This window comes from Oncorhynchus tshawytscha, linkage group LG13 (assembly GCF_018296145.1).
Source record: "Oncorhynchus tshawytscha isolate Ot180627B linkage group LG13, Otsh_v2.0, whole genome shotgun sequence".
Taxonomy (NCBI): domain Eukaryota; kingdom Metazoa; phylum Chordata; class Actinopteri; order Salmoniformes; family Salmonidae; genus Oncorhynchus; species Oncorhynchus tshawytscha.
In genome coordinates this window covers 80,440,493-80,464,758 of record NC_056441.1, presented here as the reverse complement: position 1 = coordinate 80,464,758, position 24,266 = coordinate 80,440,493, and the positions used below count along the sequence as shown (strand labels likewise).

At 44.0% G+C, this 24,266-nt stretch overlaps 1 pseudogene; it reads left to right on the top strand.

Annotated features, from left to right (window-relative positions):
* The window catches only part of LOC121838975, a 73,599-nt pseudogene extending 61,667 nt beyond the window's left edge, over positions 1-11,932 (top strand).
* Positions 11,933-24,266: the final 12,334 nt, after the last annotated feature.

Here is a 24,266-nt window from a genome sequence, read left to right as displayed (position 1 = left end):
AAAACAAAAAGATAATTACTTGACACATTGGAAAGAATCAACAAAAAAACAGAGCAATCTAGAATGCTATTTGGCCCTACACAGAGAGTACACAGCGGCAGAATACCTGACCACTGTGACTGACCCAAAATTAAGGAAAGCTTTGACTATGTACAGACTCAGTGAGCATAGCCTTGCTATTGAGAAAGGCCGCCGTAGGCAGACATGGCTCTCAAGAGAAGACAGGCTATGTGCTCACTGCCCACAAAATTAGGTGGAAACTGAGCTGCACTTCCTAACCTCCTGCCCAATGTATGACCATATTAGAGAGACATATTTCCCTCAGATTACACAGATCCACAAAGAATTTGAAAACAAATCCAATTTTGAAAAACTCCCATATCTACTGGGTGAAATTCCACAGTGTGCCATCACAGCAGCAAGATTTGTGACCTGTTGCCACGAGAAAAGGGCAACCAGTGAAGAACACACACCATTGTAAATACAGCCCATATTTATGCTTATTTTTTTTATTTTGTGTCCTTTACTATTTGTACATTGTTAAAACACTGTATATATAATATGACATTTGTAATGTCTTTATTGTTTTGAAACTTGTAATGTTTACTGTTAATTTTTATTGTTTATTTCACTTTATATATTCACTTTATATATTATCTACCTCACTTGCTTTGGCAATGTTAACACATGTTTCCCATGCCAATAAAGCCCTTGAATTGAATTGAGAGAGACAGATGAGAGACACAGAGAGAGAGCGAAGAAGATGAGAGAGAGAGAAGGAGATGAGAGACAAAGGTTTTTGACCTTTGACCCTGTTGTTTCCAGGCACGTTCCCCCTAGATGACTCATGACTGGCCTCTGGCTACAGCACTATATCTGTTTGGAGAGGGCTACAAACACTATCTCTGTTTGGAGGGCTACAACACTATCTCTGTTTGGAGAGGGCTACAACACTATATCTGTTTGGAGAGGGCTACAAACACTATCTCTGGTTGGAGGGCTACAAAACTATCTCTGTTTGGAGAGGGCTACAACACTATATCTGTTTGGAGAGGGCTACAACATTATCTCTGTTTGGAGAGGGCTATACAACCCTATCTCTGTTTGGAGAGGGCTACAACACTATCTCTGGAGAGGGCTACAAACACTATCTCTGTTTGGAGGACTACAACACTATCTCTGTTTGGAGAGGGCTACAACACTATCTCTGTTTGGAGAGGGTTTAAACACTATCTCTATTTGGTGAGGACTTACAACCATATCTCTGTTTGGAGAGGGCTACAACACTATCTCTGTTTGGAGAGGGCTACAACACTATCTCTGTTTGGAGAGGGCTACAACCCTATCTCTGTTTGGAGAGGGCTACAACACTATCTCTGTTTGGAGAGGGCTAAAACACTATCTCTGTTTGGAGAGGGCTAAAACACTATCTCTGTTTGGAGAGGGCTACAACACTATCTCTGTTTGGAGAGGGCTACAACCCTATCTCTGTTTGGAGAGGGCTACAACACTATCTCTGTTTGGAGAGGGCTACAACACTATCTCTGTTTGGAGAGGGCTACAACACTATCTCTGTTTGGAGAGGACTACAACCATATCTCTGTTTGGAGAGGGCTACAACCCTATCTCTGTTTGGAGAGGACTACAATCCCATCTCTGTTTGGAGAGGGCTACAACCCCATCTCTGTTTGGAGAGGGGTGAGGAACTATTGGGCTTTACTCGGTATCTCTCGCTCTCTCTCTCTCACACACACACACACACACACACACACACACACACACACACACACACACACACACACACACACACACACACACACACACACACACAAACAGGAAGGAGTAGATTGATCCTTGTTCAGCTCTCAGTCTAGAAGTGAATGTGGAGGATGATCCTCTTCTTATCACACTATAGTCATCTACCCTAGCAGACCTGAGTACCTCAGGCCTGTGTTCTATGTGTGTGTGTGTCTTCTTCTTTGTGTCGTCTGTGGGTGCGTATTGTCCTTGTTCTGGACCATGTCCTTTGAGGGATGTCACTGTGTTTTTCTGCCAGAGTCAGTCTCAGTTAGCTAACACAGACACTCTCTCCTGGAGGATACAATGGCATTGTCTGTTTAACACACACAGTAGTAAGTCAGACTGGCTCTCCGAAGTACAGCCTGTAGGCGTCCGTATTCATCTTCATGACAATCAACTCTCTCCTTCTCTTAATTTATCTCTCTACCACCTCTCATCTCTCATTCTCTCAATCCATCTCTACCACCTCTCATCTCTCATTCTCTCAATCCATCTCTCAATCCATCTCGCCATCTCTCTAACAACTCTCATCTCTCATTCTCTCAATCCATCTCTACCAACTCTCATCTCTCATTCTCTCAATCCATCTCTCCATCTCTACCACCTCATCTCTGATTTTCTCAATCCATCTCTCCATCTCTCTACCACCTCTCATCTCTCATTCTCTCAATCCATCTCTCTACCACCTCTCATCTCTCATTCTCTCAATCCATCTCTACCAATTCCATCTCTCATTCTCTCAATCCATCTCGCCATCTCTCTACCAACTCTCATCTCAAATTCTCTCAATCCATCTCTCCATCGCTCTACCACTTCTCATCTCTCATTCTCTCAATCCATCTCACCATCTCTCTACCAACTCTCATCTCTCATTCTCTCAATCCATCTCTCTACCACCTCTCATCTCTCATTCTCTCAATCCATCTCGCCATCTCTCTACCACCTCTCATCTCTCAATCTCTCATCTCTCACTCTCTCAATCCATCTCTCCATCTCTCTACCACCTCTCATCTCTCACTCTCTCAATCCATCTCTCCATTTCTCTACCACCTCTCATCTCTCACTCTCTCAATCCATCTCGCCATCTCTCTACCACCTCTCATCTCTCAATCCATGTCTCCATCTCTCATCTCTCACTCTCTCAATCCATCTCTCCATCTCTCTACCACCTCTCATCTCTCATTCTCTCAATCCATCTCTCTACCACTTCTCATCTCTCATTCTCTCAATCCATCTCGCCATCTCTCTACCACCTCTCATCTCTCAATCCATCTCTCCATCTCTCATCTCTCACTCTCTCAATCCATCTCTCCATCTCTCTACCACCTCTCATCTCTCATTCTCTCAATCCATCTCTCCATCTCTCTACCACCTCTCATCTCTCACTCTCTCAATCCATCTCTCCATCTCTCTACCACCTCTCATCTCTCACTCTCTCAATCCATCTCTCCATCTCTCTACCACCTCTCATCTCTCACTCTCTCAATCCATCTCTCCATCTCTCTACCACCTCTCATCTCTCACTCTCTCAATCCATCTCTCCATCTCTCTACCACCTCTCATCTCTCACTCTCTCAATCCATCTCTCCATTTCTCTACCACCTCTCATCTCTCACTCTCTCAATCCATCTCTCCATCTCTCTACCACCTCTCATCTCTCACTCTCTCAATCCATCTCTCCATTTCTCTACCAACTCTCCTTCTCTCCTTCTGTCTCTTATTTTCCTCAACCCTCATCTCCCCTTCTGTCTCTTATTTTCCTCAACCCCCATCTCCCCTTCTGTCTCTTATTTTCCTCAACCCCCATCTCCCCTTCTGTCTCTAATTTTCCTCAACCCCCATCTCCCCTTCTGTCTCTTATTTTCCTCAACCCCCATCTCCCCTTCTGTCTCTTATTTTCCTCAACCCCCATCTCCCCTTCTGTCTCTTATTTTCCTCAACCCCCATCTCCCCTTCTGTCTCTAATTTTCCTCAACCCCCATCTCCCCTTCTGTCTCTTATTTTCCTCAACCCCATCTCCCCTTCTGTCTCTAATTTTCCTCAACCCCCATCTCCCCTTCTGTCTCTTATTTTCCTCAACCCCCATCTCCCCTTCTGTCTCTTATTTTCCTCAACCCCCATCTCCCCTTCTGTCTCTTATTTTCCTCAACCCCCATCTCCCCTTCTGTCTCTTATTTTCCTCAATCCCCATCTCCCCTTCTAACTATACCTCCATGAACGCTAACTCAACCTCCTTAATCTCTCCATTCATCTCTCCATCTCTTCCTCTCTTTCCATCTCTTCATCTATCGTTCAGTCCCTCTATCTGTGTACTAGTGAGAATCATGTCATGTTGCTGGTACTTTGACGGGTGGAGTGTGCTGTTACGACAGCGGGAGATGGATCGATGGGTTTCTCTGTCACAGAGTGGACACACACACACAACTCATTCGGTGGTTGTTAAGACACTGCAGCCTCCTCTGAGATATGAAGACATGTATTGTAATGTCTTGGTGGGTTTCCGGCAGCTGGTACCCAACTTTCCTGTCTGTTATTTCTCTTCTCTTTCTCCTCCCTCACTCACTCCTGCCCCCTCCCTCACCCATCGTGCCTCCTTCCTCCCTTCCGCCCAGGGGGTGAGTCGGTGTGTGAGTGTGTGTTTGGTTGCTGGGGTAATGGTGGAGTAAGGTAGGCAAGGCTCTCCTCCGTGGGCGAGGTGTGTGTTAGAGAGAGAGAGGCTCAGATCCATGCTAACCTGATTTAGCTTTGGCCGCGCCGGGGAGGCTAACATGATTACCTCTGGCTAATGGCCCTACTGACTGAGAGAGGGGGAGGAGAGGGAGTGGGGAGGATAGCCTTCAATAATTATCCCCCTCCCTCCCCAGGCATTGATGGATACAACTTTAGAGGTCTCTGTTCTGCTCTCTCGCTCTCCCTCTTTCCCTGCTCTGCTCTCTCTTTCCACCAAGTCCTCCTGATCCTGCTCTCTTCCCTCACACTACCTCCTTTATCATACTTCCTCTGCAACCCCTCCCTTTGTCCCTCTATTTCTCTCTCTAGCATCTATATCTCCTCTCTCTCTCTCTCTCTCTCTCTCTCTCTCTCTCTCTCTTCTCTCTCTCTCTCTCTCTCTCTCTCTCTCTCTCTCTCTCTCTCTCTCTCTCTCTCTCCTCTCCCTCTCCCTCTCTATCTCTCTCTCTCTCCCTGTCTACAGCGATCAGGAGGTAGGAGAATGGATGGAATGATGAAGAACATCCCCTTGTCATCCTCTTCCTAGGCTCCTCTGGAATCGGTAACTCCTCTTTTCATCCCTCTCTCTTCATCCTTCGTTCCACTCATTTGTACCACTCAGCTGTGATGTCATGGAGCCTCTCTATAGCAGTATCCTGGTTAAAAGATCAGGAGAAGCCACACTTTAGTAGCTCCAATACAATCATTTATTCACCAACGTTTCCACAGCAAGCTCTCTTCATCAGGGGTTCCTATCAAACACTGCAGGTCACCAGTGTATACAGTTGAAGTCAGAAGTTTACATACACCTTAGCCAAATACATTTCAACTCAGTTTTTCAAAAATTCCTGGCTTAGGTCATTATGGATCACCACTTTATTTTAAAAATGATTAATATCAGCTTTTATTTCTTTCATCACATTCCCAGTGGGTCAGAAGTTTACATATATTCAATTAGTATTTAGTAGCATTGCCTTTAAATGGTTTAACTTCGGTCAAACATTTTGGGTAGCCTTCCACAAGCTTCCCACAATATGTTGGGTGAATTTTGGCCCATTCCTCCTGACAGAGCTGGTGTAACCGAGTCAGGTTTGTAGGCCTCCTTGCTCTCACACTCTTTTTCAGTTCTGCCGACAAATATTCTATAGGATTGAGGTCAGGGCTTTGTGATGGCCATTCCAATACCTTGACTTTGCTGTCCTTAAGCCATTTTGAAGAAACTTTGGAAGTATGCTTGGGGTCATTGTCCATTTGGAAGACCCATTTGTGAACAGGCTTTAACTTCCTGATTGATGTCTTGAGATGTTACTTCAATATATCCACATAATTTTCCTGCCTCATGATGCCATCTATTTTGTGAAGTGCACCAGTCTCTCCTGCAGCAAAGCACCCCCACAACATGATGCTGCCTCCCCCATGCTTCACGATTGGGGTGGTGTTCGTCGGCTTGCAAGCCTCCCCTCTTTTCCTCCAAACATAACGATGGTCATAATGGCCAAACAGTTCTATTATTGTTTCATCAGACCAGAGGACATTTCTCCAAAAAAAATGATATGTTTCCCCATGTGCCGTTGCAAACCCTAGTCTGGCTTTTTTATGGCAGTTTTGGAGCAGTGACCACTTCCTTGCTGAGTGGCCTTTCAGGTTATGTCGATATAGGACAACTTTTACTGTGGATATAGATACTTTTGTACCTGTTTCCTCCAGCATCTTCACAAGGTCCTTTGCTGTTGTTCTTGGATTGATTTGCACTTTTTTTTTCTCTCACCAAAGTACATTCATCTCTAGGAGACAGAACGCGTCTCCTTCCTGAGCGGCATGACGGCTGCATAGTACCATGGTGTTTATACTTGCGTTCTATTGTTTGTACAGATGAATTGCTCCCAATGATGAACCAGGCTTGTGGAGGTCTGCAATTTTTTTTCTGAGGTCTTGGCTGATTTATTTAGATTTTCCCATGATGTCAAGCAAAGAGGCACTGAGTTTGAAGGTAGGCCTTGAAATACATCCACAGGTACACCTCCAACTGACTCAAATGATGTCAATTAGCCTATCAGAAGCTTCTAAAGCCATGACATAATTTTCTGGACAGTCAATTTAGTGTATGTAAACTTCTGACCCACTGGAATTGTGATACAGTGGGAGGGGGGTGGCAGCATCATGTTGTGGGGATGCTGCAGGAGAGACTGGTGAACTTCACAAAGATGGCATCATGAGGCAGGAAAATTATGTGGATATATTGAAGCAACAACTCAAGACATCAGTCAGGAAGTTAAAGCTTGGTTGCATATGGGTCTTCCAAATGAACAATGACCCCAAGCATACTTCCAAAGTTGTGGCAAAATGGCTTAAGGACAACAAAGTCAAGGTATTGGAGTGGCCATCACAAAGCCCTGACCTCAATCCCATAAAACATTTGTGGGTTGAACTGAAAAAGCGTGTGTGAGCAAGGAGGCCTACAAACCTGATTCAGTTACACCAGCTCTGTCAGCAGGAATGGGCCAAAATTCACCCAGCTTATTGTGGGAAGCTTGTGGAATGCTACTGAAAATGTTTGACCCAAGTTAAACAATTGAAAGGCAATGCTACCAAATACTAATTGAGTGTATGTAAACTTCTGACCCACTGGGAATGTGATGAAAGAAATAAAAGCTGAAATAAATCCTTCTCTCTACTATTATTTTGACATTTCACATTCTTAAAATAAAGTGGTGACCCTAACTGACCTAAGACAGGGAATTTTTACTAGGATTAAATGTCTGGAATTGTGAAAAACTGAGTTTAAATGTATTTGGCTAAGGTGTATGTAAACTTCCTACATCAACTGTATGTATCATGTCAAACACTGCATGTCACCAGTATATACGATATATACAGTGGGGCAAAAAAGTATTTAGTCAGCCACCAATTGTGCAAGTTCTCCCACTTAAAAAGATGAGAGGCCTGTCATTTATCATAGGTACACTTCAACTATGACAGACAAAATGACATTGTAGGATTCTTTATGAATTTATTTGCAAATTATGGTGGAAAATAAGTATTTGGTCAATAACAAAAGTTTATCTCAATACTTTGTTATATACCCTTTGTTGGCAATGACAGAGGTCAAACGTTTTCTGTAAGTCTTCACAAGGTTTTCACACACTGTTGCTGTTATTTTGGCCCATTCCTCCATGCAGATCTCCTCTAGAGCAGTGATGTTTTGGGGCTGTTGCTGGGCAACACGGACTTTCAACTCCCTCCAAAGATTTTCTATGGGGTTGAGATCTGGAGACTGGCTAGGCCACTCCAGGACCTTGAAATGCTTCTTACGAAGCCACTCCTTCGTTGCCCGGGCGGTGTGTTTGGGATCATTGTCATGCTGAAAGACCCAGCCACGTTTCATCTTCAATGCCCTTGCTGATGGAAGGAGGTTTTCACTCAAAATCTCACGATACATGGCCCCATTCATTCTTTCCTTTACACGGATCAGTCGTCCTGGTCCCTTTGCAGAAAAACAGCCCCAAAGCATGATGTTTCCACCCCCATGCTTCACAGTAGGTATGGTGTTCTTTGGATGCAACTCAGCATTCTTTGTCCTCCAAACACGACGAGTTGAGTTTTTACCAAAAAGTTATATTTTGGTTTCATCTGACCATATGGCATTCTCCCAATCTTCTTCTGGATCATCCAAATGCTGTCTAGCAAACTTCAGACAGGCCTGGACATGTACTGGCTTAAGCAGGGGGACACGTCTGGCACTGCAGGATTTGAGTCCCTGGCGGCGTAGTGTGTTACTGATGGTAGGCTTTGTTACTTTGGTCCCAGCTCTCTGCAGGTCATTCACTAGGTCCCCCCGTGTGGTTCTGGGATTTTTGCTCACCGTTCTTGTGATCATTTTGACCCCACGGGGTGAGATCTTGTGTGGAGCCCCAGATCGAGGGAGATTATCATTGGTCTTGTATGTCTTCCGATTCCTAATAATTGCTCCCACAGTTGATTTCTTCAAACCAAGCTGCTTACCTATTGCAGATTCAGTCTTCCCAGCCTGGTGCAGGTCAACAATTTTGTTTCTGGTGTCCTTTGACAGCTCTTTGGTCTTGGCCATAGTGGAGTTTGGAGTGTGACTGTTTGAGGTTGTGGACAGGTGTCTTTTATACTGATAACAAGTTCAAACAGGTGCCATTAATACAGGTAACGAGTGGAGGACAGAGAAGCCTCTTAAAGAAGAAGTTACAGGTCTGTGAGAGCCAGAAATCTTGCTTGTTTGTAGGTGACCAAATACTTATTTTCCACCATAATTTGCAAATAAATTCATTAAAAATCCTACAATGTGATTTTCTAGAATTTCTTTTCTCATTTTGTCTGTCATAGTTGAAGTGTACCTATGATGAAAATTACAGCCCTCTCTCATCTTTTTAAGTGGGAGAACTTGCACAATTGGTGGCTGACTAAATTTTTTTTTTGCCCCACTGTAGGTTTCATGTCAAATACTGCCGGTCACTAGTATATATATATATATATGAGGTTTCATCAGGGTTCTATTGGACACACGCAGATGATTGTAATCATGACCAGCTGTGGCATGATGTCATTGGTCAATTTACATATATCAACAGTATATACAAAAGCATGAATGGTTATCAAGGATCATATGTAGCCAATAATTACATCATAAGTAGCGTACAAAATGTTATTTACAATAGCCTTGTTGCCAGATCTGTTTGTGTTTTAGCCTATTCCTCTGCCGTTGGTTGTCATGCCGTGTACAAACAGATCTGGCAACTATGCTATGACTCCACAGCTGACCTCTACTGACCACTCTGACTCAACCACAGCCCTATAGAACTACACTCATTCCAACACACACACACACACACAAACTCGCACACACACACACACACACACACACACACACACACACACACACACACACACACACACACACACACACACACACACACACACACACACACACACACACACACACACAAACTCGCACACACATACACAAACTCGCACACACACACACACACACACACACACACACACACACACACACAAACTCACACACACACCCCACTGGGGGAAAAACACAAGCACAGAGAGAGAGAGAGTCAGCAGCAGTTGTTTTGGGTAAGATATGACAGGGTTGAGGGATAGGTGTGTGTGTGTGTGTGTGTGTGTGTGTGTGTGTGTGTGTGTGTGTGTGTGTGTGTGTGTGTGTGTGTGTGTGTGTGTGTGTGTGTGTGTGTGTGTGTGTGTGTGTGAGAGAGATATGACAGGGCTGGGAGATAGATGGAGGGAGACAGTGTTCATATTCTCTCTGCCTCCAGCGACAGTGGCCAGGAGACATGAATATTTAACACAGCAAGTCCCCATCTCTCTGTCTGGAGATATTACGCTCACACCATCCATATGAATATAATGCACACAACATCCATATGAATATAATGCACACAGCATCCATATGGAGATGAACATTTAGAAGAGGAATATTTTACTGCCAACCATTATCCCTGACAGACAGAGAAATACCGGGAGAAATGATGAGAGAAAGAGAGAAAGAAAGATGATTGAAGGTTCTGCCAAAACTATTATCAACCAAACCCCCTGTGACTCATCTGTGCCTTCTGATATAGGAAAAATGGTTATTGATCCACCAATCAGATAGCAGGGACAACCCCTCATAGCCTATCAGCAGCTCAGAGATCTACCTGAGATTCCACCCAGATCATCATTACAATGTTCATGTGAGATCCTTCTTAGAATGTTCAGAGGTTCCATTTCGAATCATGTGAGATCCTTCTTAGAATGTTCAGAGGTTCCATTTCGAATCATGTGAGATCCTTCTTAGAATGTTCAGAGGTTCCATTTAGAATCATGTGAGATCCTTCTTAGAATGTTCAGAGGTTCCATTTAGAATCATGTGAGATCCTTCTTAGAATGTTCAGAGGTTCCATTTAGAATCATGTGAGATCATCTTAAGAATGTTCAGAGGCTTGGTTGAAAGTGGATTTTCGTCAAATCATTGATGTTCCTCTTCCCACAGGTAAGACTGAGCTGGACAAACAGGTGGCTCGTTATATGGACAACGACCTGAAAAAGGTCTGTGTTACAGTCACACACGTTCACTCATCAACACAGCTAAAATCACATGGTATCAGCAATAGTGATCATATTTTGTGTGTGTTTGTACTGCTCAGTAACCACAAACCTTCTGTTCTCAGGGATTCATCTGTATGGACATGTCCGAATTCCAGGAGAAGCACGAGGTATGATATCATCAACACCATTTTCCAAAAACCAGGAAGATACTTCATATTCCCACAACCAGGAAGAGACTTCATATTCCCACAACCAGGAAGAGACTTCATATTCCCAAAATCAGGAAGAGACTTCATATTCCCACAACCAGGAAGAGACTTCATATTCCCACAACCAGGAAGAGACTTCATATTCCCACAACCAGGAAGAGACTTCATATTCCCACAACCAGGAAGAGACTTCATATTCCCACAACCAGGAAGAGACTTCATATTCCCACAACCAGGAAGGTCATTTGGCTGGGATACATTATCTATCTACTGTAGGTGAGGGCTTGTCTGGATTTTCTACTGTCATCGTTTGGGTCAGCTTCCCAGTCGCTGTCATAAACCGTTTAACCCTGTATTGACTGAGCCTACCTCTCATCTCCCACAATTCAATTCAAGGAGATGTGTCCAGCTTCTCACAGAAACACGGACACATGCAGCATCTGAAGGAAGAAACCTCTCACTGTTCCCAAAATGCCCCAAAACAAAAAAAATTGTATCAGAGGAAGTAGTTATCTGACATCATCTTCATATCAATATCCCCATCTACCTCAGTTTTACCTGTTCATAATTCGTTCTCAATCTCCTCCTTTTCACCTCTCTCACTTTCTCTCTCTCTCTCTCTCTCTCTCTCTCTCTCTCTCTCTCTCTCTCTCAGGGCCGTCTTACAGACGGGAAGGGGAAGACCATTGAGTGTAAGGACACCATCTTCATCATAACCTTGAGCGTGGCCAGTGACGACATCGCCCAGCATGGAGGCCCAGGAGCTCAGCCGCAGGAAACTGGCCGACAACCTGGGTGAGACACACACACACACACACACACACACACACACACACACACTAAACAGTTGTGAATTGCTCCTTTTCTCCAGATGAGGTTCAGAAGAGTGATGTCACCATCTCCAGGCAGTTTAAGGGTGCTGTGATTCGCCCCATACTGAAGGTAACTCCTCACCCCCTCGTCCTATACCCAATCACAGCATCTCTGATTGATGAATTCATTGTTTCGCTCCCCAGGCCCATTTCCGGAGAGACGAGTTTCTGGGGCGGATCAATGAGATTGTCTACTTCCTGCCGTTCTGCCCCTCTGAACTGCAGCAGCTTGTCGGCAAAGAGCTCAACTTCTGAGAAGGTGACCGATGGTGTGTGTGGGGATATGTACGGACTGTGTGTGGTTTGTACTCTCCATATGGGTGTTTTTCATTGCCGTGTGTGTTGACTATAGAGACCCACTCAGATCAATAAAAGCTGCTCTGCTCTGATCTGATTGTAGTGTTTAACATCACATAAATATTTAAATATCAATATCACTCTGTTTCCGTCAGCCAACTCCGCCTCAGAAAACTGATACACACTGATGAGTCATGTGCCTGTCTGATGAATGGTGATAATAGCCGTTCTTATCAAAGTAACTCCGGAGGGATGTAGCTAGCTATGGCACCCCGGGTAGAAGTTGCCCTTAGGCACAGACCTAGGATCTGCTCAGCCTTCCTAAATCCTAACCTCAACCATCCAGAGAAAAACACCAAGTTGACCTCAGATCAGTGTCCAGTGGTAACTGATTCATCCTAATCTGTTGGAGCTAGATGAACCGGATCTGAGAGCCTCCCGAGTGGCGCAGTGGTCTAAGACACTGCATCACAGTGCTAGCTGTTCCACTAGAGATTCTGGGTTCGAGTCCAGGCTCGGACCGGGAGACCCATGGGAAGGCGTATAATTGGCCCAGCGTCACCCGGGTTAGGGGAGCGATTGGCCCAGCGTCACCCGGGTTAGGGAGGGATTGGCCCAGCGTCACCCGTGTTAGGGGAGGGATTGGCCGGCAGGGATGTTCTTGTCCCATCGCGCATTAGTGGTGTTTCCTCTGACACATTGGTGCTGCTGGTTTCTGGGTTAAGTGGGTGTTGTGTCAAGAAGCAGTGCGGCTTGGTTGGGTTGTAATTTGGAGGAGGCACGGCTCTCAACCTTCATCTCTCCCGAGGTCGTACAGGAGGTGCAGCGATGAGACAGGCTGTAACTACCAATTGGATATCACGAAATTGGGGAGAAAAGGGGGTTAAAATATATATCTAAAAAAGATTGGGATCTGTGATCAATAGGAGTGATCAGAGATGTTTCATACGGGTTAGGAGAGGCTTGCCATGTTAAAGGTGCACTATGCAGAAATCGCTTCGCTATTTCCTGGATGCTAAAATTCGAATAGTTCAACTAATTTCAGTTTATGTGACAAAACAAGCACGTGAAGTGTAGAGGATCACTGTACCATTTAAACCACTGTGAAATATCTTTTCCATAAACAAAAATGTTGTATTTTCTTTCAGCTGTTTGAAGCTGGTGTCCAAAACCGAAAGTAAAAGACCCCCAAAACGGGAAGCATAGAAATAGACTTCTTAGACTTGCAAGTCTAAGAATGACAAATCTATAACTAACATTTCTGAATCCAGGCTAAGCGCATTAGCACAGGATTCTTATTCTTGTTCTTTAACACAGGGAGAAATGTTGTCTGACACCCTATCCCCATATAGTGCTACGCCTCACAAGTCCTCAACTGGCAGCTTCATTAAATAGTACCCACAAAACACCAGTCTCAACATCAACAGTGAAGAGGATACTCCGGGATGCTGGCCTTCTAGGCAGAGTTGCTCTGTCCAGTGTCTGTGTTATTTTGCCCATCTTAATCTTTTGTTTTTATTGGCCAGTCGGAGATATGGCTTTTTCTTTGCAACTCTGCCTAGAAGGCCAGCATCCGGAGTCGCCGCTTCACTGTTGATGTTGAGACTTGTGTTTTGCGGGTACTATTTAATGAAGCTGCCAGTTGAGGACTTGTGAGGTGTCTGTTTCTCAAACTAGACACTCTAATTTACTTGTACTCTTGCTCAGTTGTGCACCGGGGCCTCCCACTCTATTCTGGTTAGAGCCAGTTTGCACTGTTCTGTGAAGGGAGTAGTACACAGCATTGTACGAGATCTTCAGTTTCTTGGCAATTTCTCGCATGGAATAGCCTTCATTTCTCAGAACAAGAATAGACTGACGAGTTTCAGAAGAAAGATCTTTGTTTCTGGCCATTTTGAGCCTGTAATCAAACCCACAAATGCTGATGCTCCAGATATTAAACTAGTCTAAAGAAGGCCAGTTTTATTGCCTTTTTAATCAGAACAACAGCTTTCAGCTGTGCTAACATAATTGCAAAAGGATTTTAAAATGATCAACATGCCATTGGAACACAGGAGTGATGGTTGCTGATAATGGGCCTCTGAATGCCTATATATTCCATTAAAAAATCAGCCATTTCCAGCTACAACAGTGATTTACAATATTAACAATGTCAACACTGTATTTCTGATCACTTTGATGTTGTTTTAATGGACAAAAACTGTGCTTTTCTTTCAAAAAAAAGGACATTTCTAAGTGGCTCCAAACTTTTGAACAGTAGTGTACATGCCTCACCATCTCCCGACCTACATGTCTCACCATCCTATGACCTACACATCTCACCATTCTCCGACCTACACGTCTCACCATCCTCCAACCTACACATCTCACCATCCTCTGACCTACACGTCTCACCATCCTCCGACCTACACGTCTCACCATCCTCTGACCTACACGTCTCACCATCCTCTGACCTACACATCTCACCATCCTCCGACCTACACGTCTCACCATCCTCTGACCTACACGTCTCACCATCCTCCGACCTAGACATCTCACCATCCTCCGACCTAGACATCTCACCATCCTCTGACCTACACGTCTCACCATCCTCTGACCTACACGTCTCACCATCCTCCGACCTACACGTCTCACCATCCTCTGACCTACACATCTCACCATCCTCTGACCTACACGTCTCACCATCACCCCGACCTACATGTCTCTCTCCCCTCGTTAGGCAAAGCAGAGGCATGACTTCACTCTGCTGTGGGACCGCCCCGTCCTGGACCTCTCCATCAAACATGAGGTATACACACTGAATGTATATTTTTCTCTTCAGTTGTTTTCAAAGCATACTAGTGTTTGTCTGCTTCAACTAACACACACACACACACACACACACACACACACACACACACACACACACACACACACACACACTGCAGATCCCTCTCCTTCAAACATGAGGTACACATACGCATCACACACACACACACACACACACACACACACACACACACACACACACACACACACACTGCAGATCCCTCTCCTTCAAACATGAGGTACACACACACACACACACACTGCAGATCCCTCTCCTTCAAACATGAGGTACACATATGCATACACACACACACACACACACACACACACACACACACACACACACACACACACACACACACACACACACTGCAGATCCCTCTCCTTCAAACATGAGGTACACACACACACACACACACTGCGGAGCCCTCTCCATCAAACATGAGGTACACACACTGAATGTATATTTTTCTCTTCAGTCGTTTTCAAAGCATACTAGTGTTTGTCTGCTTCAACTAACACACACACACACACACACACACACACACACACACACACACACACACTGCAGATCCCTCTCCTTCAAACATGAGGTTCACACACACACACACACACACACACAGACACACACACACACACACACACACACACACACACACACACACACACACACACACACACACACACACTGCAGATCCCTCTCCTTCAAACATGAGGTACACATACACACACACACACACACACACACACAGACACACACACACACACACACACACACACACACACACACACACACACACACACACACACACACACTGCAGATCCCTCTCCTTCAAACATGAGGTACACATACACACACACACACACACACACACACACACACACACACTGCGGAGCCCTCTCCATCAAACATGAGGTACACACACTGAATGTATATTTTTCTCTTCAGTCGTTTTCAAAGCATACTAGTGTTTGTCTGCTTCAACTAACAATAAGGATCCATGCAGAGCTCTCCCACTTACTTGTCTCCCCCTCTGTTTCATTACTGACTACATAAGGAGAGTTAAAGGCCCAGTGCAGTCAGACATGATTTGTCTGTGTTGTGTGTATATATATATATATATATTTATATATCCACTGAGGTTGGAATAATTCTGTGAAATATTGACAACGATAATAACGTCCTATTAGTGTAAGAGCTGTTTGACAAAACCTGTTTTGGTTGGATGTATTTTTGCCCTACCTGGTGACGTCACCAGGCGGTATAAGTTAATAGACCAATAACAAAGAGTTTCAAACCTCTGTCAATGACAGCTCGTTTTCAGGTTACATGTCCCTCCCACTAGGCTCCTCCAATTAGGCCCCTCACTCAGACCACTCCCAGACAGTCATGGCAAAATTCTTACATGAGAAGTTGCTCTTTGCTAAGAAGATATGTTGGTTTCTTTTTTACCATTTGAATTGAAAACAATCACAAGAAGGTACTTAATTGTTACCCAGAAATGATTTGAGATAAAAACAGCTGCATTAGACCTTCAACAGATAACAATTAGGGTCAAACTGTCAGAAATACTCCGCTTTTCTGAAGAAATCCTAGACTTCTGTATATTATATCATCTGGTTCATCAGTTGTTTAATCAAATCCAAACACAGGTCACACTGGTTTTGAGTTGAGCCGTGTGTCAGTATTAGGCCTGACTGGTCTGGTTTGTTGTGTTACCAGGTGGAGTGGGAGGTGGTCATCCAACTGACAGCGGCCTACGAGCAGTAGCTCCTCTCTAAAGGCTGCACCCTCCGCCTGTCTGTCCACACAAAGGACAGGGGCGGGGCCCGGGGGGCAGGAAGGGGAGGGGCAGGGCATTATCAGTCTGCGTCTGAAGGTAGTTGAGAAGGACAGCACTGCACGGATACTGGACATACGCCCTCCTCTCAGCCCCGATCACAAACACACTGCACGGACACTGGACATACGCCCTCCTCTCAGCCCCGATCACTAACACACAGCACGGATACTGGACATACGCCCTCCTCTCAGCCCCGATCACAAACACACTGCACGGACACTGGACATACGCCCTCCTCTCAGCCCCGATCACTAACACACTGCACGGACACTGGACATACGCCCTCCTCTCAGCCCCGATCACTAACACACAGCACGGACACTGGACATACGCCCTGGACATACGCCCTCCTCTCAGCCCCGATCACTAACACACAGCACGGATACTGGATATACGCCCTCCTCTCAGCCCCGATCACTAACACACAGCACGGATACTGGATATACGCCCTCCTCTCAATGTATCACCTCGTAGTAACGTATCACCTCATAGTAACGTATCACCTCATAGTAACGTATCACCTCGTAGTAACGTATCACCTCGTAGTAACGTATCACCTCATAGTAACGTATCACCTCATAGTAACGTATCACCTCGTAGTAACGTATCACCTCGTAGTAACGTATCACCTCGTAGTAACGTATCACCTCATAGTAACGTATCACCTCATAGTAACGTATCACCTTGTAGTAACGTATCACCTCGTAGTAATGTATCACCTCGTAGTATCACCTCGTAGTATCACCTCGTAGTAACGTATCACCTCATAGTATCACCTCGTAGTAATGTATCACCTTGTAGTATCACCTCGTAGTATCACCTCATAGTAACGTATCACCTCATAGTATCACCTCGTAGTAACGTATCACCTCGTAGTAACGTATCACCTCGTAGTAACGTATCACCTCGTAGTATCACCTCGTAGTAACGTATCACCTCGTAGTAACGTATCACCTCGTAGTAACGTATCACCTCGTAGTATCACCTCGTAGTAACGTATCACCTCATAGTAACGTAACACCTCATAGTAACGTATCACCTCATAGTAACGTATCACCTCATAGTAACGTATCACCTCGTAGTAACGTATCACCTCGTAGTAACGTATCACCTCGTAGTAACGTATCACCTCGTAGTAACGTATCACCTCATAGTAACGTATCACCTCATAGTAACGTCTCACCTCATAGTAACGTATCACCTCGTAGTAACGTATCACCTCGTAGTAACGTATCACCTCGTAGTAACGTATCACCTCATAGTAACGTATCACCTCATAGTAACGTATCACCTCATAGTAACGTATCACCTCGTAGTAACGTATCACCTCGTAGTAACGTATCACCTCGTAGTATCACCTCGTAGTAACGTATCACCTCGTAGTATCACCTCGTAGTAGCGTATCACCTCATAGTAACGTATCACCTCGTAGTAACGTATCACCTCGTAGTAACGTATCACCTCGTAGTAACGTATCACCTCGTAGTATCACCTCATAGTAACGTATCACCTCGTAGTAACGTATAACCTCGTAGTATCACCTCGTAGTATCACCTCATAGTAACGTATCACCTCGTAGTAACGTATCACCTCGTAGTATCACCTCATAGTAACGTATCACCTTGTAGTAATGTATCACCTCGTAGTATCACCTCGTAGTAACGTATCACCTCGTAGTATCACCTCGTAGTAACGTATCACCTCATAGTAACGTATCACCTCATAGTAACGTATCACCTCGTAGTATCACCTCGTAGTAACGTATCACCTCGTAGTATCACCTCGTAGTAGCGTATCACCTCATAGTAACGTATCACCTCGTAGTAACGTATCACCTCGTAGTAACGTGTCACCTCGTAGTAACGTATCACCTCGTAGTATCACCTCACCTAGTAACGTATCACCTCGTAGTAACGTATAACCTCGTAGTAGTATCACCTCGTAGTATCACCTCATAGTAACGTATCACCTCGTAGTAACGTATCACCTCGTAGTATCACCTCATAGTAACGTATCACCTCATAGTAATGTATCACCTCGTAGTATCACCTCGTAGTAACGTATCACCTCGTAGTATAGTCACCCTCGTAGTAACGTATCACCTCATAGTAACGTATCACCTCATAGTAACGTATCACCTCATAGTAACGTATCACCTCGTAGTAATGTATCACCTCATAGTAACGTATCACCTCATAGTAACGTATCACCTCATAGTAACGTATCACCTCGTAGTAACGTATCACCTCGTAGTAACGTATCACCTCGTAGTAACATATCACCTCGTAGTAACGTTTCACCTCATAGTAACGTATCACCTCATAGTAACGTATCACCTCGTAGTAACGTATCACCTCGTAGTAACTTATCGCCTCGTAGTAATGTATCACCTCACAGTAACGTATCACCTCATAGTAACGTATCACCTCATCACCTCAGTAACGTATCACCTCATAGTATCACCTCATAGTAACGTATCACCTCGTAGTAATGTATCACCTCGTAGTAACGTATCACCTCGTAGTAACGTATCACCTCGTAGTAACGTATCACCTCATAATAACGTATCACCTCGTAGTAATGTATCACCTCATAGTAACGTATCACCTCATAGTAACGTATCACCTCATAGTATCACCTCATAGTAACGTATCACCTCATAGTAACGTATCACCTCATAGTAACGTATCACCTCGTAGTAACGTATCACCTCGTAGTAACATATCACCTCGTAGTAACGTATCACTTCGTAGTATCACCTCGTAGTATCACCTCATAGTAACGTATCACCTCATAGTAACGTATCACCTCGTAGTAATGTATCACCTCATAGTAACGTATCACCTCATAGTAACGTATCACCTCATAGTATCACCTCATAGTAACGTATCACCTCATAGTAACGTATCACCTCATAGTAACGTATCACCTCGTAGTATCACCTCATAGTAACGTATCACTTCGTAGTATCACCTCGTAGTATCACCTCGTAGTAACGTATCACCTCATAGTAATGTATCACCTCGTAGTAATGTATCACCTCATAGTAACGTATCACCTCATAGTAACGTATCACCTCGTAGTAACGTATCACCTCGTAGTAACGTATCACCTCGTGGTAACGTATCACCTCATAGTAACGTATCACCTCGTAGTAACATATCACCTCGTAGTAACGTATCACTTCGTAGTATCACCTCGTAGTAACGTATCACCTCGTAGTAACGTATCACCTCGTAGTAACATATCACCTCGTAGTAACGTATCACTTCGTAGAATCACCTCGTAGTATCACCTCATAGTAACGTATCACCTCGTAGTATCACCTCGTAGTAACGTATCACCTCGTAGTATCACCTCGTAGTAACGTATCACCTCTTAGTAACGTATCACCTCGTAGTAACGTATCACCTCGTAGTAACGTATCACCTCGTAGTATCACCTCATAGTAACGTATCACCTCGTAGTAAAGTATCACCTCGTAGTATCACCTCGTAGTATCACCTCATAGTAACGTATCACCTCCTAGTAACGTATCACCTCGTAGTAACGTATCACCTCGTAGTAACGTATCACCTCGTAGTAACGTATCACCTCGTAGTAACGTATCACCTCGTAGTAACGTATCACCTCATAGTAACGTATCACCTCATAGTAACGTATCACCTCATAGTAACGTATCACCTCATAGTAACGTATCACCTCATAGTAACGTATCACCTCGTAGTAATGTATCACCTCATAGTAACGTATCACCTCGTAGTAACGTATCACCTCATAGTAACGTATCACCTCATAGTAACGGATCACCTCGTAGTAACGTATCACCTCGTAGTAACATATCACCTCGTAGTAACGTTTCACCTCATAGTAACGTATCACCTCATAGTAACGTATCACCTCGTAGTAACGTATCACCTCGTAGTAACTTATCGCCTCGTAGTAATGTATCACCTCACAGTAACGTATCACCTCATAGTAACGTATCACCTCATAGTATCACCTCATAGTAACGTATCACCTCGTAGTAATGTATCACCTCGTAGTAACGTATCACCTCGTAGTAACGTATCACCTCGTAGTAACGTATCACCTCATAATAACGTATCACCTCATAGGAACGTATCACCTCATAGTAACGTATCACCTCGTAGTAACGTATCACCTCGTAGTAACGTATCACCTCGTAGTAACGTATCACCTCGTAGTAACGTATCACCTCGTAGTAACGTATCACCTCATAGTAACGTATCACCTCGTAGTAACGTATCACCTCGTAGTAACATATCACCTCGTAGTAACGTATCACCTCGTAGTATCACCTCGTAGTATCACCTCATAGTAACGTATCACCTCATAGTAACGTATCACCTCGTAGTAATGTATCACCTCATAGTAACGTATCACCTCATAGTAACGTATCACCTCATAGTAACGTATCACCTCATAGTAACGTATCACCTCATAGTAACGTATCACCTCATAGTAACGTATCACCTCGTAGTATCACCTCATAGTAACGTATCACTTCGTAGTATCACCTCGTAGTATCACCTCGTAGTAACGTATCACCTCATAGTAATGTATCACCTCGTAGTAATGTATCACCTCATAGTAACGTATCACCTCATAGTAACGTATCACCTCGTAGTAACGTATCACCTCGTAGTAACGTATCACCTCGTGGTAACGTATCACCTCATAGTAATGTATCACCTCGTAGTAACATATCACCTCGTAGTAACGTATCACTTCGTAGTATCACCTCGTAGTAACGTATCACCTCGTAGTAACGTATCACCTCGTAGTAACATATCACCTCGTAGTAACGTATCACCTCGTTCACTTCGAATCACCTCGTAGTATCACCTCATAGTAACGTATCACTTCGTAGTATCACCTCGTAGTAACGTATCACCTCGTAGTAACGTATCACCTCATAGTAACGTATTACCTCATAGTAACGTATCACCTCATAGTAACGTATCACCTCATAGTAACGTATCACCTCGTAGTAACGTATCACCTCATAGGAACGTATCACCTCATAGTAACGTATCACCTCATAGTATCACCTCATATTAACGTATCACCTCGTAGCAACGTATCACCTCGTAGTAACGTATCACCTCATAGTAACGTATCACCTCATAGTAACGTATCACCTCGTAGTAACGTATCACCTCATAGTAACGTATCACCTCGTAGTAACGTATCACCTCGTAGTAACGTATCACCTCATAGTAACGTATCACCTCGTAGTAACGTATCACCTCGTAGTAACGTATCACCTCATAGTAACGTATCACCTCGTAGTATCACCTCGTAGTAACGTATCACCTCGTAGTAACGTATCACCTCGTAGTAACGTATCACCTCATAGTAACGTATCACCTCATAGTAACGTATCACCTCGTAGTAACGTATCACCTCATAGTAACGTATCACCTCGTAGTAACGTATCACCTCGTAGTAACGTATCACCTCATAGTAACGTATCACCTCGTAGTAACGTATCACCTCGTAGTAACGTATCACCTCATAGTAACGTATCACCTCATAGTAACGTATCACCTCGTAGTAACGTATCACCTCGTAGTATCACCTCATAGTAACGTATCACCTCGTAGTATCACCTCATAGTAACGTATCACCTCATAGTAACGTATCACCTCATAGTAATGTATCACCTCATAGTAACGTATCCCCTCATAGTAACGTATCACCTCGTAGTAACGTATCACCTCGTAGTAACGTATCACCTCGTAGTAACGTATCACCTCGTAGTAACGTATCACCTCATAGTAACGTATCACCTCGTAGTAACGTATCACCTCGTAGTAACATATCACCTCGTAGTAACGTATCACTTCGTAGTATCACCTCGTAGTATCACCTCGTAGTAACGTATCACCTCATAGTAACGTATCACCTCGTAGTAATGTATCACCTCATAGTAACGTATCACCTCATAGTAACGTATCACCTCATAGTATCACCTCAGTAACGTATCACCTCATAGTAACGTATCACCGTAGTAACATATCACCTCGTAGTAACGTATCACTTCGTAGAATCACCTCGTAGTATCACCTCGTCAGTAACGTATCACCTCGTAACGTAAACGTATCACCTCATAGTAACGTATCACCTCATAGTAACGTATCACCTCGTAGTAACGTATCACCTCGTAGTATCACCTCATAGTAACGTATCACCTCGTAGTATCACCTCATAGTAACGTATCACCTCATAGTAACGTATCACCTCATAGTAATGTATCACCTCATAGTAACGTATCCCCTCATAGTAACGTATCACCTCGTAGTAACGTATCACCTCGTAGTAACGTATCACCTCGTAGTAACGTATCACCTCGTAAACGTATCACCTCATAGTAACGTATCACCTCGTAGTAACGTATCACCTCGTAGTAACATATCACCTCGTAGTAACGTATCATCGTAGTATCACCTCGTAGTATCACCTCGTAGTAACGTATCACCTCATAGTAACGTATCACCTCGTAGTAATGTATCACCTCATAGCAACGTATCACCTCATAGTAACGTATCACCTCATAGTATCACCTCATAGTAACGTATCACCTCGTAGTATCACCTCACCTCATAGTAACGTATCACTTCGTAGTATCACCTCGTAGTATCACCTCGTAGTAACGTATCACCTCATAGTAATGTATCACCTCGTAGTAATGTATCACCTCATAGTAACGTATCACCTCATAGTAACGTATCACCTCGTAGTAACGTATCACCTCGTAGTAACGTATCACCTCGTGGTAACGTATCACCTCATGGTAACGTATCACCTCGTAGTAACATATCACCTCGTAGTAACGTATCACCTCGTAGTAACATATCACCTCGTAGTAACGTATCACTTCGTAGTATCACCTCGTAGTATCACCTCGTAGTAACGTATCACCTCATAGTAACGTATCACCTCGTAGTAATGTATCACCTCATAGCAACGTATCACCTCATAGTAACGTATCACCTCATAGTATCACCTCATAGTAACGTATCACCTCATAGTAACGTATCACCTCATAGTAACGTATCACCTCACCTCGTAGTAACGTCACCTCATAGTAACGTATCACTCATAGTATCACCTCGTAGTATCACCTCGTAGTAACGTATCACCTCATAGTAATGTATCACCTCGTAGTAATGTATCACCTCATAGTAACGTATCACCTCATAGTAACGTATCACCTCATAGTAACGTATCACCTCGTAGTAACGTATCACCTCGTAGTAACGTATCACCTCGTAACGGTAACGTATCACCTCATGGTAACGTATCACCTCGTAGTAACATATCACCTCGTAGTAACGTATCACTTCGTAGTATCACCTCGTAGTAACGTATCACCTCGTAGTAACGTATCACCTCGTAGTAACATATCACCTCGTAGTAACGTATCACTTCGTAGAATCACCTCGTAGTATCACCTCATAGTAACGTATCACTTCGTAGTATCACCTCGTAGTAACGTATCACCTCGTAGTAACGTATCACCTCATAGTAACGTATCACCTCATAGTAACGTATCACCTCATAGTAACGTATCACCTCATAGTAACGTATCACCTCATAGTAATGTATCACCT